This window comes from Marmota flaviventris, chromosome 9 (genome assembly GCF_047511675.1).
Source record: "Marmota flaviventris isolate mMarFla1 chromosome 9, mMarFla1.hap1, whole genome shotgun sequence".
NCBI classification, from domain to species: Eukaryota; Metazoa; Chordata; class Mammalia; order Rodentia; family Sciuridae; genus Marmota; species Marmota flaviventris.
Window position 1 is genome coordinate 48,763,272 of NC_092506.1, and position 15,330 is coordinate 48,778,601.

General features: G+C 33.6%; 1 protein-coding gene across 1 annotated transcript in view; it reads right to left on the reverse strand.

Annotated features, from left to right (window-relative positions):
- Window positions 1-15,330, reverse strand: part of Pde3b (phosphodiesterase 3B) — a 174,885-nt gene that overhangs the window by 118,918 nt on the left and 40,637 nt on the right. The window lies entirely within an intron of this gene.

Below are 15,330 nucleotides of genomic sequence, written 5' to 3' on the forward strand. Positions count from 1 at the left end.
TTCCCTTGGCCCCTACAGTCTCGCCCACGGAGCTCTGGGGCGAGATTTTTGAGGTTTCCCAGCTGTATGTATCTGGTGAGGGTGGGAGTCACACACCTGCTAAAGCCGATTCTGCTGGGAAGGGATCCCATCCACCGAACTCTGGTGACGTCAGCTGTCTGCTATGGCGGGCCCCAGACTCCTTGCCGGAGTGTCCGATGGGAGGGGTGGGTCTAGCCTGTCTCTGGTGTGTCCCAGTCTCGGATTCAGTTCTGGTTCGCTTTTTCATGAAGGCTTGGTTAGCAACCTCTTCATAGGGTCTCTCCGCTGCACAGTGCTGAACCGCCTCCTACCGTGTTAGTTGCCAGGCAGCGGCAGCGGCCCGGACCTCCGTGCGGTGTGGCCAAGATTCACCCATCTGGGGCAAGCTGTCACCTCCAATAATCCCAAATTCCCCAGCAGGTCTCACTTCAGCAGAATTTTCTCAGCAGGTAGAATCTGAACGTTCTAAGGCGTCTCTCTGTCCACGTGGTTGAGAAGGTACTGAAAGCGCTGCCTCCCTGCCCGCCGCCATGTTGAGTCCACAAAATACAATTCTATATATAAACATTAACTTATTTTAGCAAACTCATATGGTAGGTGCTATTACTACCACCACCCCAATTTTAAGGTTGAAGAAACTGAGGTTCATAATGATTAAATAATTTGTCCAATGTCAAGGTCACAAAACAAGTAAATGATGAACTTTGGGTTCAAACCTAGGCAGTTTGGTCCAAGAATCTGTGCTCTTAACCACTATTTAATGATAAAGGATTTAAAAGAGCATCAAATATTAAAGGAACCAATCCCCATTGATAATCCTTCCTATATACAGAGAAGGGAATTATATTCATGACCATCCACTCTAATTTGGTAGAGAAAACATGTCACTACCAAGAATAAAAATGCAATTTGAGTCTAGACAATACTGGATAAGGAAGGACAACAGAGCCTTCACATTTCTGAAGGAAAGTGATTTAAACAGTTTAAAACCTATACCTGGACTAGTTAGGCAAATTTGGGGATGAAAAAGTCATGTTCTGGTTCATGAAAACTCAGAAAGCATATTTTGCACATATTCTTTCTTCAAGGGTTCCTTGTGGATCTCCTTTAGCAAAATGAAAGTGTACAACAAACAAGAAAAAAAGTTAAATCTTCAATTATTATGTAAATTCAAAGAGGAAGAGGTTATTTCTGAGGGAACCAGAAGGGTAAAGGTAGATAGGATTAAATTATCCAAAAACAAAGGGGGGAATGAAAAGTTACAATAAGGGAATAGTAACATGGCTATGTTCATGACTAAATTCAAACTCCCTAAAACTGACATCCCACTCTTTTGTTTTTCTATAGATGAGGTTTGACTGAAGGGTACTTTACCATTCAGCTACATTCCCAGCCCCTTTTTAATTTTTTTATTCTGAGATAGGGTCTCACTAAGTTGCCAAGGCTGGCCTCAAACTTCAGATCTTCTTGCCTCAGCCTACTAAGTCACTGTAATTACAGGCTTTCACCACCACACCCCGAGACATCTCACCCTTTAACATCTCTTAAACTTGTACTTTCTGGCTAAAAGCTACATTGTTCTTAACTACTGTTTTTCATTCCCCCCCCCCAATTTTATCAATACACATGGCTTCCTTTTCAGACTTATTTCCCTGAAAATGATCCTATGCAAAAACTTTTATCACTTCATCAGAGTTATCATAAAGAGGAAAAACAGCAACAAATGCTACAGAAGGACAATACGCTAAGTTCACCTACTACTGACTCCTATACTCTATCTTGAAGAAAATGCAATTAAAAGTCACATTTTAACAAAAAGTTTACAGCTGCATTTGTGAGTTTGAGAAATCACAAAGATTACAGAACTCATACCTCATAATATGTCAGAAATACCACTTAATTTCCAACTTTGATGAACTCAAAGAACTAAATAAGAGAGATTGGGAGTAGAATGGGGAATGTACAAGAAAAGACAGGAGATAGACCCAGACCAAATTTAAAAGCACACAGCTGGAGTCTGCTATCTCTTCTTTTAGACATCTGAAGAGCTGAGAATTCCTATTTACAAGCAAGATAAAACACTTCTAGTTTTTCCACACTTCTAGTTTTTCAACCTGAAACTCTATAGAATCTCATAAATTCCTGTTGTTACTCCTTGTTGATTAGTATTATTAGTTAAACTTATAACCTAATGAATGAAAATTAAGATGTTCCATCATCTTGTTAGTTGTTGTTCTAATTAGTTATACTGACAATAGAATGCATTTTATACATCATACATAAATGGAGTATACCTTCTCATTCTTCTGGTTGTACACTGTGTAGAAATACACCGGTCATGTAATCATACATGCACATAGGGAAATAATGTCCGATTCATTCTACGGAGTTTCCTACCCTCTTATCCCCTCCACTCCCTTTTGTATGGCGATTCCTCAGAAAACTTGGAATGGAACCACCATTTGACCCAGCAATCCCACTACTCAGTTTATACCCAAAGGACTTAAAATTGGCATACTATAGTGACACAGCCACATCAATGTTTATAGCAGTTCAACTAACCATAGCTAAACTATGGAACCAATCTAGGTGCCCTTCAACAGACGAACAAAGAAAATGTGGTATATATACAGGATGGAATATTACTCAGCCTTAAAGAAGAATGAAATTATGGCATTTGCCAGTAAATGGATGAAGCTGGAAAATATCATGCAAAGTGAAGTAAGCCAGTCGCAAAGAACCAAAGGCCAAATGTTCAACCATCTTAAAGGGGAATCTGAATGAAAATATCTTCATACTTCAAAGTAATATGAAAACTACTGGTCAAAAATAAGTATATCACCATGCCAAAACAAATTTTATAATACGTATTTTTTTAAATTTAGTAATATAAGTAGTCTTACAAGTGTGAATTAAGATAGCAATTTCAATTAGGTTTATATGAGTCAATGCACAAAACAGGAATCATCAATCAAAAGGTCAGTGCTTTATGCTAGGCAAAACTCAACAGATCTAGAATGCTAGCCTGATATAAGCATAATATATATTTAACAAAATATATATTATATCACATATATCTTAAATATATATTATAAAATATATTTTATTAAATGTATTCAGATTTAACAATACATATTTAATAAATACAAATGTTTATATCAGACTAGCATTCTAGATCTGTTTTATTTTGTGTGGAATGTTGGGGGAGGTATCTAAAGATTAAACCCAGAGGCACTCTATCACTAAGCTACACCCAGCCCTTTATGTGGTGCTAAGGATCAAACCCGTGCCTCAAACATGCTAGGCAAGCGCTCCGCCACTGAGCTAGAACCCCAGCCCAGTATTTTCATTATTTTTATCTCATTTCCTTTTACTCTTCCATCTCCTTCCCTGGTCTTCTCTACACAGTTCCCTCTGAATCAACCTGAATTTATCAGTTAGACTCTAATCGTAGGGCCTGTGCTTCTGCTCTTCCCTTTGGCTACAATGTTCTCCAAGATATCTGCATGTCCCCCTCCCATATCGACTGTAAGTCTTTTTTTGCTCAGATATCACCTTTCTAGTTATGTCCTCCTCAATGACTCTGCAAACTCCCCTCTCCCTTTTAACTTGTCTTGCTTAATTTTTCTCTATAGTATTTATTTATCAACAGCTGACACTATTTTTATATTAATTCCACTCTAATACCATATCTGTTTCATAATGGCAGAAAATTGTTTTATTTACCCAGCTATCCCAGCAGCTAAATCTGGACACAGAACACTGAGGTTGCTTGATTAATATTTATAGAATAAATGACTAAAGTTTTAAAGTTTCACTTAGCTTTATTTCCACTGTCTAGCAACAAAAATGTTTTTTTTCTATAACTAAATTATAGTCTTATTACTATAAATTATAGTTAAATAACACCAAACATTAATATATTTCTACTAAAAAAAGTAAAAACATTTAAAATTCTGTACAATATTTAAAAATAATTAAAACAACATATCCTGAATTAATTATACCAAAAGACTAAATAAAGTATATAATTATGAGAATAGAGGCATATCTACCAAGACATCTGGCCCAAATTCTTCAAAAAGTTACTTCACTGGGGGAAAAAAAGAAGATAGGAAGGATGCTGTTTTAGATTTAAAAAGATAGTAGAGGACTGAGGTTGTAGCTCAGTGGTAAAGCACATGCCTAGCATGTGTGAGGCACTGGGTTCGATCCTCAGCAGCAGATAAAAATAAATAAATAAAATAAAGGTATTGTGTCCATCTACAACTAAAAAAATATTCTAAAACATTAAAAGAAAGGAGAGACATAAACACATGTTTAACCACATGTATTAAGCCTTGCCTGGCTTGGCAAAAATGAAAGTTAGAATAGATATTTTGGGAACATTTGGGAAAATGTATATAGATGAATATTAGATAATATAAAATTGGTATTAATTTTCTTAGATATGAAAAGGGTATTTAGAACATTGACCTTAAAGAAGTCATTTTTCCTGTGTATATTTCAGTTACCCCATCTATAATATAATTGACAGTTATCTGGCAGCATATGGCAAACAGCTAAATTAGAGTCAGAGATTTGACTGCATCTGCCTATGGTTATGTCAGTTTCCTAAAGTACCCCAAAGGATTTTGTGAGAACTAAATTATAAAATGCCAACAGTATACTTAGCATATTTTCTGAAACAAAAAAAAAAGTTCAATATACATTAGCTATTGTTATCAGCTATTTTGTATTAATTCAAATGGCCAGATGCCATTTAAGTTGGTTATTTTCATACCTTTTCCTAATTATGTTTAGTTTCACCTGTATAAAGCTATAAACATAATTTCCATAAATAAGATTCTCTTTCGTGTAAAAAAAAATTACCCCAAAACTAGGACACTTTAAAAAAAAAAAAAAATTTCATCCCACAGTTTCTGAGATGAAGTGACTTAGTTAAGTGCCTCTGGCTCAAGTTCTTACATGAAGTTGGAACCAAACTATCAGCCAGGGTTAGTCATATCAAGATTGTACTCCAAAGAAAGAAAGATCTGCTTCTAAGGTCACTCACATGGGTACTGGCAGGCTTTAGTTCTTCACAAATTATCAAGATTTGTTGTAAACATATTTTTAAAATGACTTCATCATTTGTAAAATTGCCATAAAATAGCATCCATTATGCTATTTAATATCCCTTACAAAATGCAATAAATTTCTTCTTGTGTTTAATCTTGGGAAAAGCTTCTCTCTTGACCAAATGGCATGTGTCTTTGTATTATTCAAAGTTTTTTAAATTGGATTTCTTTTTTTTTAACTCGATCTGTCAGTATAGATAGATGTTTTTGCAAAACTAATCTTCACCTAGACTTCCCTAGATTTAGCTCTTCTTGTCCCTATATCACTTCATGTATTACATAGTTCTTTTTCTTTAATCGTTGTTTTAATAATACTATTACTAACATATAATTTCCAAACATTACTTATGACCTTAATTTGCAAATAGAGGATAAACAACCAATCAATAAATCAATATCTAATTTTGTTAGAGAAATGAAAATAGCCAAATTCATTTGCTAAATAACCATACTTAAATAAATTTAACATTCTGTTTTAAATATATGTTTACCAAATATGAGTGGAAATATTGTTTGTTCAGTCCTTCTCAATGCCATAGAGCTAAAAGAAGCCCAAACTGCTTTAGCTCTAGAATCATGCTGGTCACATGTAGTAGTTCTAGTCACATGTAACAATTTAAGGAGACCCTCATTGTTATACAGACTACATGTATGACGATGTGAGGGAAAAAAAAAGAAGTGTGTCACATTAGATTGGGTAGAGAGAAGTGATGGGAGGGGAGGGAAGGGGAGGAGAAGGGGGGATAGGAAGGACAGCAGAATAAAATAGACACTATTATTGCTGTATGTATATACGTGACTGTATGACCAAGGTGATTCTGCAACCTGTACACTCAGAAAAATGAGAAATTATACTCCATTTGATTCAAATGTATGGTATGTCAAGATCATTGTATTGTCATGTGTAACTAATTAAAACAAATTAAAAAATAAATAAAACTTAAAATTCCATTTCTCAGCCACCCTGGCTTTATATCAAGGCTCAGTAGCAACCTGTCCTTAGTGGCTATCATAGGGAATAGGGCAGAAATTTCTACTAAACAGTACGGAGTTCAATCCTCAGCACCACATAAAAATAAATAAGTAAAATAAAGGTGTTGTGTCCAACTACAAATATATATATATATATATATATATATATATATATATATATATATATATATATATATATAAACAGTACTGCTCTGAGCCATTCTAATATGTTGGCACTATGTTTGACCACCAAACAGCACAGGAAATTGATGGCCAAATCTACAATTAAATCTGAGGGTAATATGAATTTCAAAGATATAAACCTTTGCTATTTTCTACTTAGATTTATAATAGAAAATACTAACTTAAAATACAGCCAAGGGAAGAAAGTCATATTCACTTTGCAACTTACCAGAACTGATACAAAAAAGCAACCCCCCCCCCACACCCACACATACACTTCACACAGTCTTTATGAATTTAGCCCCTATTTTCCTGGACTATAGTATGGTAAAGTAGTGAAAAACAATCACTTGTTATATCAACTAAGATGCTAAGAAAGTAGACCTACAGTACTTAAAAAAAAGTCAGATACACACCATCATCTCTATGACCACTATCACCATCCAGCACCACCCAGCACCAGTCAGACTATGGTAAAACTGGCATTCTCCCATGACTCTCCTAAAAAGCAATACTGCAGTGGAAACATCCTGAACTCTAGCTAAATTGTAGTGTTTAAGAATGCTTCCCTCACATATACTATTTTCTCTACTTATCTTGCTTTTCTTTGTCATATTTACGTACTGGTAACCTGCTTACACAGTAGTTTAGACTGTTTAAATTCCACCTTCTCCATGATGCCTTCCCCAGTCACTCACTATTAGAATTCTCCATAGAAATAGAATAGACTGTATACATCAATGATGAATCTGCTGGAAGAGAAATTAGGAAAACCATCCCATTCAAAATAGCCTAAAAAAAATAATAATAATTGGGAATCAATCTAAGGAAAGAGGTGAAAGACCTCTACATGAAAACTAAATAACACTAAAAAAAAAAAAAAAAAAAAAACTTAAAAGACCTCAGAAGATGGAAAGACCTCCCATGTTCTTAGATAGGCACAATTAATATTGTCACAATGGCCATACTACCAAAAAGCAATATATATACTTAATGCAATCACCATCAAAATACCAATGAAATCCTTTACCAAATTAGGAAAATCAGTCCTTAAATTCATTAGGAAGAACAGGAATATTCTAGTTCTCTTGAATAACCAATTCTGAACAAGAAAAGCAATGCAGGAGGCATCACAATACCCAATTTCAAATTATACTACAGAGCTATAGTAGCAAAATCAGCATGCTAATTGGCATCAAAATAGACATGAAGACCAATGGAATAAAACTGAAGGCACTAAGACAAACCCAAATATTTACAGTCATCTGATTCTTCCTCTATTTTTTTTTTTTTTTTTTTTTTTTGGTACTAGGAATTGAACCCAGGGGCAGTTAACCACTAAGCCACATCCCCAGTTATTTTTTATATTTTATTAGAGACAGTGTCTCACTGAGTTGCTTAGGGCCTCACTAAGTTGCTGAAGCTGTGTTTGAACTAGAGTTCCTCCTGCTTCAGCCTCCGAAGTCACTAGGATTAGAGGCGTGCACCATCTCACCCAGCTCTGATTCTTCTTGATTAAGGTGCCCAAAAAGTATGTTGGAAAGAAGACCTTTTTAACAAATGGTGCTAGGAAAACTGGATATCCACATGTAGAAGAATAAAATTTAATCCTTTTCACCCTGCACAAAGTCAAATCAAAATATATCAAAGATTTAGGAATCAGACTAGAAAACATGCGATTGTTAGAAGAAAACATAGGATTAACATTCCATAATACAGGTAGGTAGTGACTTCCTCAACAAGACCCCTAAGCTCAAGAATTAAAACAAAAGCCGGGCACAGTGGCACATGCCTGTAATCCTAGCAGTTCAGGAAGCTGAGGCAAGAAGATTCCAAATTCAAAGCCAGAATCAGCAAAAGAGAGGCACTAAGCAACTCAATGAGATCGTCTCTAAATAAAATACAAAAAATAGGGCTGGGGATGTGGCTCAATGGTCAAGTGCCCCTGAGTTCAATCCCCAGTAACCCCCCCCCAAAAAAAAAAGAAAACCAAGAATCAATAAATAGGTTGCCAGCAAACTAAAACATCTCTGCATATAAAAGGAAATAAGACAGTGAAGACAGGGACTACAGAATGGGAAAAAAATCTTTGCCAGTCACTCCTCTGACAGGGAATTAATATCTAGAACATGTAAAGAACTCAAAAAACTTAATGTCAAAAAAACAAATAACCCAATTAATAAATGGGCCAAAGAACTAAATAGAAACTTCTCAAAAGAAGAAATGCAAATGGCCAACAAATATATGAAAAAAGTGTTCAACATCTCTAGTGATCAGGGAAATGCAAATCAAAACTAAACTAAGATTTTATCTCACCCCAGTCAGAATGGCAATTATCAAGACCACAAAATGCTGGAGAGGATGTGAGGGGAAAGCTACACTCATACATTGCTGGTAGAACTACAAATTAATGCAACCACTATGGAAAGCAGTGTGGAGACTCCTCAGGGGGAAAAAAAATAACTAGGAATGGAACCACCATGAGAGCTATCCCACTCTTAAGAATTTATCCAAAAGAACTAAAATCAGCATACTACCATGATATAGTGGCTTCAATATTTATAGTAGCACAATTCACAACAGCCAAATTATGTAGTCAACCCTAATGCTCATCAAAGATGAGTGGTTCAAGAAAATGAGGTATATACACACAATGGAGTTCTTTCTACTAAGCCATAGAGAAGAATGAAATAATCTGCTAGTAAATCAATGGAAATGGAGAAAATCATGCAAAGTGAAATAAGCTAGACTCAGAAAAATCAAGGGTCAAATATTTTCTCTCATATGTGAAAGCTATAGCAAATAAGAGAAAGAAGGTACCAAGGAAGGAGATTGGATATCATAAAGACACAGATGGATCAATAGAATAAAAGAGAATAACAGGGAGGAAAGAAAGAAGGGAAAGGGGTAGAAATAGGGAATAAAAAATAAACAATGTTACATACATATATAAATGTACCAAAAAAGAAATCCACATATACATAGATATGTACAAAATACCAATCAAAAATAAATAAAGGAGTGAAAGAAAGATCAATAGAGGGAAGGAGAGAAAACAGGGGGAAGGAGGAGAAAAGGGAAAAGCAAGGGTGAATGGGGATTGATAAAATTCCTTAAATGCATTATTTTGTCAAAATGAATCCGAATACTATTCATAAATATAATGTTAGTTAAATAAAATACAATTAAGATACCTTCCCTGAGGCTAGTGATGTAGCTCAGTGGTAGAAAGGGTGGGGTTGGGGTGCTTAGAATGCACAAAAACCTGGGTTCAATCTCCAGCACCATCAAAATCACAATAACAACAACAGTAATAAAATAGTCCCTTATTTTTAATATAGTATGTTCCTTATATGGGGTTTTCCTGATACTTTTCATAACTAGATTCAGGTTACTCATTTCTGGATGAAATACTAATAATCCTCAGAGTATCACATCTATAGACAGACAATGTCCGCCCATCCATTACTGTTATCAATTCTGATCACCTAATTACACTGTTTTCTCTTTTCTCCTCTGTATAATTATTATTTTTGCCTTGCAACTAATAAACAATGTACAAGGAAATACTTCAAATCATGCAAATATTGTCTTCCTCATTAAAATTTCCCCATAGATTTATCATCAATTTATGATTCTTGCCTGAATCAATCTGTACTGAAATGACTGCAAAATCTCAAGACATTTTAATTATTTATTTTAAATTTATATTAACCATGGTTTAGAAACAATACATATAATGAGAACTCTAATAATATATTTTTATATGAAATATATGAACTTTAGTTCACACATAATTAAATATTAAAATAAATATCATTTATGTTAATCACTTTAGCTTCCTACATGTCCTGGATGAGCTTAATTTTTAATCACCATGCTGAAGACTGCACTGCCATCTTTGGGATAAAATGTAAAATTCAATTTCTAGCATGTTTAAATGATGTCACAAAATCCTAAAAGAAAATGATGAAAACAACTAGCACTTTTATCATAATAAAAACACACTGTTTAGTATAATTTATCTACTTACCATAAACTATTTATTTTTATGCATCAGCCAAGATATGAAGGAGAAAGTGTTCTAAAACAGTTGTAGCACATATAAATTGCTGCTGCTATTTTGAAAGATAATTTTGCCAGTACTTTTAAACTCTTAAAGACATTTACCTATGTTACAAGAATAACATCAGATGTAAGTTAACAATTTCAAGGAAATTCTAAACAACCTCAATCTTTATCATTAAAAGCCAGGTGAATAAATAATGTTTTATTCAAACAATGAGCTACCATGGAGCAAGATAGATTTACAAAAGATGTATAACTATATCTACAACTAACATATATTATGCATTGTTATAAAATATGGTATCAATGTATTGTAAAACCTAATATGTAAAACAAAGGAGGATACATTAAATATGTAAACTTATAAACACAAATACACCTTTACATATGCTTCCATAGACACAGAAAATTCCTGGAAGGAAACATAAGAAACTGCTAATAAATTTTATTTGGGGGGAATAAGACTAAAGGAGTCAGGAACTTTATCATTCTTAAAATTTTTTGACAATCTTTTATGTTTATTTTTAGTTGCTGATAGACCTCTATTTTATTCATTCATTTATTTATTTATATGCAGTGCTGAGAATCAAACCCAGTACCTCAAACAAGCTAGGTATGCTCTACCATTGAGCTACAACTCCAGCTCTGTGACAAATTTTTAAATGCCAGAGGTGAATTAGCTGTCACAACTGAAAGCAAAATAAAAAGAATTATCATGTTCTAGAAATAGCAAAAAAAAATAATATTTTTCATCTGTAAAGAGAAATTGGCAGTTGTTATATACAAGACAGATTTACAAAAGATATATAATTATATCTATGATGAAAATAACTAGCACTTTTATCATAATAAAAACACACTGTTTAGTAGAATTTATCTACTTATCAAACTATTTATTTTAGTGCTATATATATGTGTGTGTGTGTATATTATATATATATAGAGAGAGAGAGAGACAGAGAGAGAGAGAGCACGCACTAGATAGTTTTCCAAATATAAAACTATCAGTGGTACTAAATTTTGATTGTTTAGAGCAAAAGATACTTGTGGCCTCCAGCCCCAACATGAAAAGAGTAAAATCATCTACCAACATGACAGAAGTTAAACTCAGGATGTAGAACATAGATCAATCTATCTTTTTACAAAATTCACAATATTCAAGTAAATTATTAAATAAATGAACTAAGAAGTCAATATTTCAGTCACTAAAAGATTAATGCAATTCCACAAAAAAAGTTTGTTAATCCAAAACAGAAAATTACTAGTAAACTACATGGTTCACATATTTTACATAAATATAGTATATTTCATATCTTGCAATAGTATTCATAAAAACTAAACTAAAAATTATTAATATACATAAATATCTCTAGTGATTTCTATATATACATACATATATACACACAGAAATATTAATTATACAACAAATCATATTCTGGTTTGACACTTTGATAAATACCACAAGAACTAACCTCAGTTACTGCTCTTCTGAATTTTTAAATTTTTTACTTAGACATATCATATTCATTGTAGAAAAAAAATTTAAAAGATAAAGACAAGGGCTGGGGATGTGGCTCAAGCAGTAGCGCGCTCGCCTGGCATGTGTTCGCCCCGGGTTTGATCCTCAGCACCACATACAAACAAAGATGTTGTGTCCACCGAAAACTAAAAAAAAAATAAATAAATATTAAAAATTCTCTCTCTCTCTCTCTCTCTTTAAAAAATTATTTTAAAAAAGATAAAGACAAAAATTCAAAATCACCACTTAAATACCTACATCACAAAAATACTATCCACTTATATTTTGGTATATATGTGAATATTAAAATACAAGCTATACTTTTTAAAGATTAGACTATATACACACACACACACACACATATAAAAATATATCAGGTTATAGTCAAATATAATCACACACACACATATTCATTATTGATGGACCTTTTTGTATTGTTTTATTTATATGCAGTGTTGATAACAGAACCCAGTGCCTCACACTTTCTAGGCAATCACTCTACCACTGAGCCACAACCCCAGCCTTAACTTGCTTTATTGTTTAACTTCAAATGCATTAAGAATATCCCACATGCATTAAGAATACCCAACACATGCCGTATCTATTTAACTATTTTTATGGATATACTCTGACAAAAAAAAAAAAAAAAACTAGAATAATTTTCCCCCTCAGTTCAAATGTAGCAAATAAAAAAAAAATTGAAAAAGATGTTCTTCCATCCCAAAATGGAACTTTAATTCTTTATGACAATTTTTAGTAATCACTTGTCACTTTGAGATTTACTATTTCCACCATCATCCAGATTAAAAAGCATCAAAATTATTGTTTACATTTAATAACCTTTTACTGGCATACTGAATATTCCCATTTATAAACATTAAGCTCTTTCAGGGAATTTCTGGATTCAAGAAAATCATTTAAAGCAGAAGTTTTATAAGTTGTATAGTAATACTCTGAATGTTACTAAATCTATGTAAAGTAGCATGGTTCCAAAATAATCCAAACGTCTAATCAAAACAGATAGTTATGCCATAAGGCTAAAGAAGTAATAATTTTTGAAGAAAGCATAAAATTTAAAATTGTGAAGATGTGAAACATTTAAAATTTGAATACAAGAAGAAATATTCACTGAGCACTCCCCAGCTATCAAACACTGCCCTAAGGGCTTTAAATGTTTTAATTTACATAATTCTCATAACCACCTCATAAAGTGAGTATTATTTTTATCTCCAAATTACAGGTAAAGAAACAAAGGTGTAAGTGATTTGCCCAATTTCACCAGCTAAAAAATGAAGCCAAAATTCCAAGGCAGACAGTCTGCATCCAAGCAGAAGAGCGCCAAGGACATCAGAACATAGACCATAAACATGTGAAAATTTTATTTTTACTGGTACTAGCTATATGTTTTAAAGAAATTTGAGAGGACCAGCTCCTTAAGACACTCCCAACCCTCTAAGTCCCCTGTTCCCACCCTACCTGGCTCTAGTACCTGAAGTACTGGGAATTAACATGAGAAGCATTCAGGATAATGTATATAGAGCAATTAACATAAAACCTGGCCAAAGTACTCAAGAAAATCATCATGAAAGTTATTTTTAATAAATAAACCAGAAATAGATTGAAATACAAAAGAAAGCTAGGAATTTTCTTTTTTAAAATGGGGTAGAAAAAGAAGGTAGTTTTAAAGGAAATAGAAAGCATGTCAAAACTGTGAATTCACATTAAGGCATTTTTAAATATTATTTTATAGTGAGTAAAGAAAAAAAAGTCCATAAATCATTTTAAAGTTAAAATGTTTAAAGTATTAATTTTAGATTTCATATTTAAGGAATTATTTAAATAAAATAATAAATCATAAAACACATATTTCCAAACATCATTTCTCCAAAGACTTCAATCAATTGTGTTGAAATATTATGGTAAATGCAGCTAAGCATTCTACCACTAAAAGGGAGAGAGTTCCACTTCTGGATATGTTGTAGTAATTCACAGCAGAACAATGTTCTTGCTGATTATAATTAGAAAAGAAATCATATTTGGGCTGGGGCTGTTGCTCAGTGGTATAGTGCCTGCCTCACACGTGTGAGGCACCGGGTTCGATCCTCAGCACCACATAAAAATAAATATATTGTGTCCAACTACAACTAAAAAAATATTTTTAAAATTTTTTTTAAAAAAAGAGATCATATTTTTAAAGAAGTCAGAGAGGTAAAGGTAATTGAGGACAAAATTCCAAGAAGGGAAGAACTACATAGAGATAAACTCAAGATCTGGAGCAATTTTTTCCTAGGACAAAGTGTCTATATATAGGAAGATATAATTCAACAACATATGTTTCAAAACACAACATTGGCAAAACAAAAAGGAGAAACAAATTTAAAGGTATAGTGGAAGTCTTCAATATACCTTACCCAACAGCTAACAGTACAAGCAGACAAAAAAATCTGAACAGGACAATCAACAAACTTAACCTGACACATAGAACAGTATGCCCAATAATGACAGAATTCAAACACTTTTCCAATGGACATGGAACATACACCTAAATTGTGTATGTTGGGTCATAAATAATGCCCTAAGAAACTTCAAATTACTCAAGAGTATGTTCTCTGACTTCAGAGAACATTTCAATTCACCTATAAATAAATAGTGGAAAGAGAATTTAAAATCCCTCCAGAGAGCCCAGGGGTGGGGGGTGATTCAGTGGTAGAGTTGTAGAATATTTTCCTAGCATGCAGTGGCCCTGGGTTCAATCCCAGCACCACATAAAAAAAAAAGAAGAAGAAAAGAAAAAAAGAAACTTCTAAATAACCCATAAAGCAAAAGAAGGAATCAAAATTAAATATTTTGATCTGAGTGACAACAACAACAAAGACACAACATATTAAAACTTGTGGAATACAGTTTTTGTACTCTCAGTAGATAATAGGTCATCTATGACATTCATTATAAAAACTTTGATGCTGAGTGCCAGAACTACACTAACCTGAAAGGGTGATAGGTCAGATTGTGTCTTCTGTCACTAATTCCCTCAGATTTCATAGACCCCTAAATGGTGACCTGACAATTCTAGACCAACCTATGTCCTAATCCTGCATTCACTTCCCTCTGGCCACATATGCCACTCTGATCTCTGTTTCTACCACAAACAACTTCCTGAACTAATGCTTGCTTGGAGACAGTCAACAAAATGGTGAAATGTGACTCTTACCATGGTAAATACATAGTTGCTGCCTATAGTACCGTGGCAATGTTGTTCTCAAAGATGTAAATGCTGCCATTGCCATCAACAAGACCAAAATAACATGTCGTTTGTGGACTGGTGCCCCACTAATAATAAGGTTGGAATTAACGATCAACCTCCAACTGTAGTAAATGGTAGAGACCTGGCTAAGGCAGAGCAAGCTGTGTGCATTCTGAGCAACACCACAGCCATTGCTAAGGCCT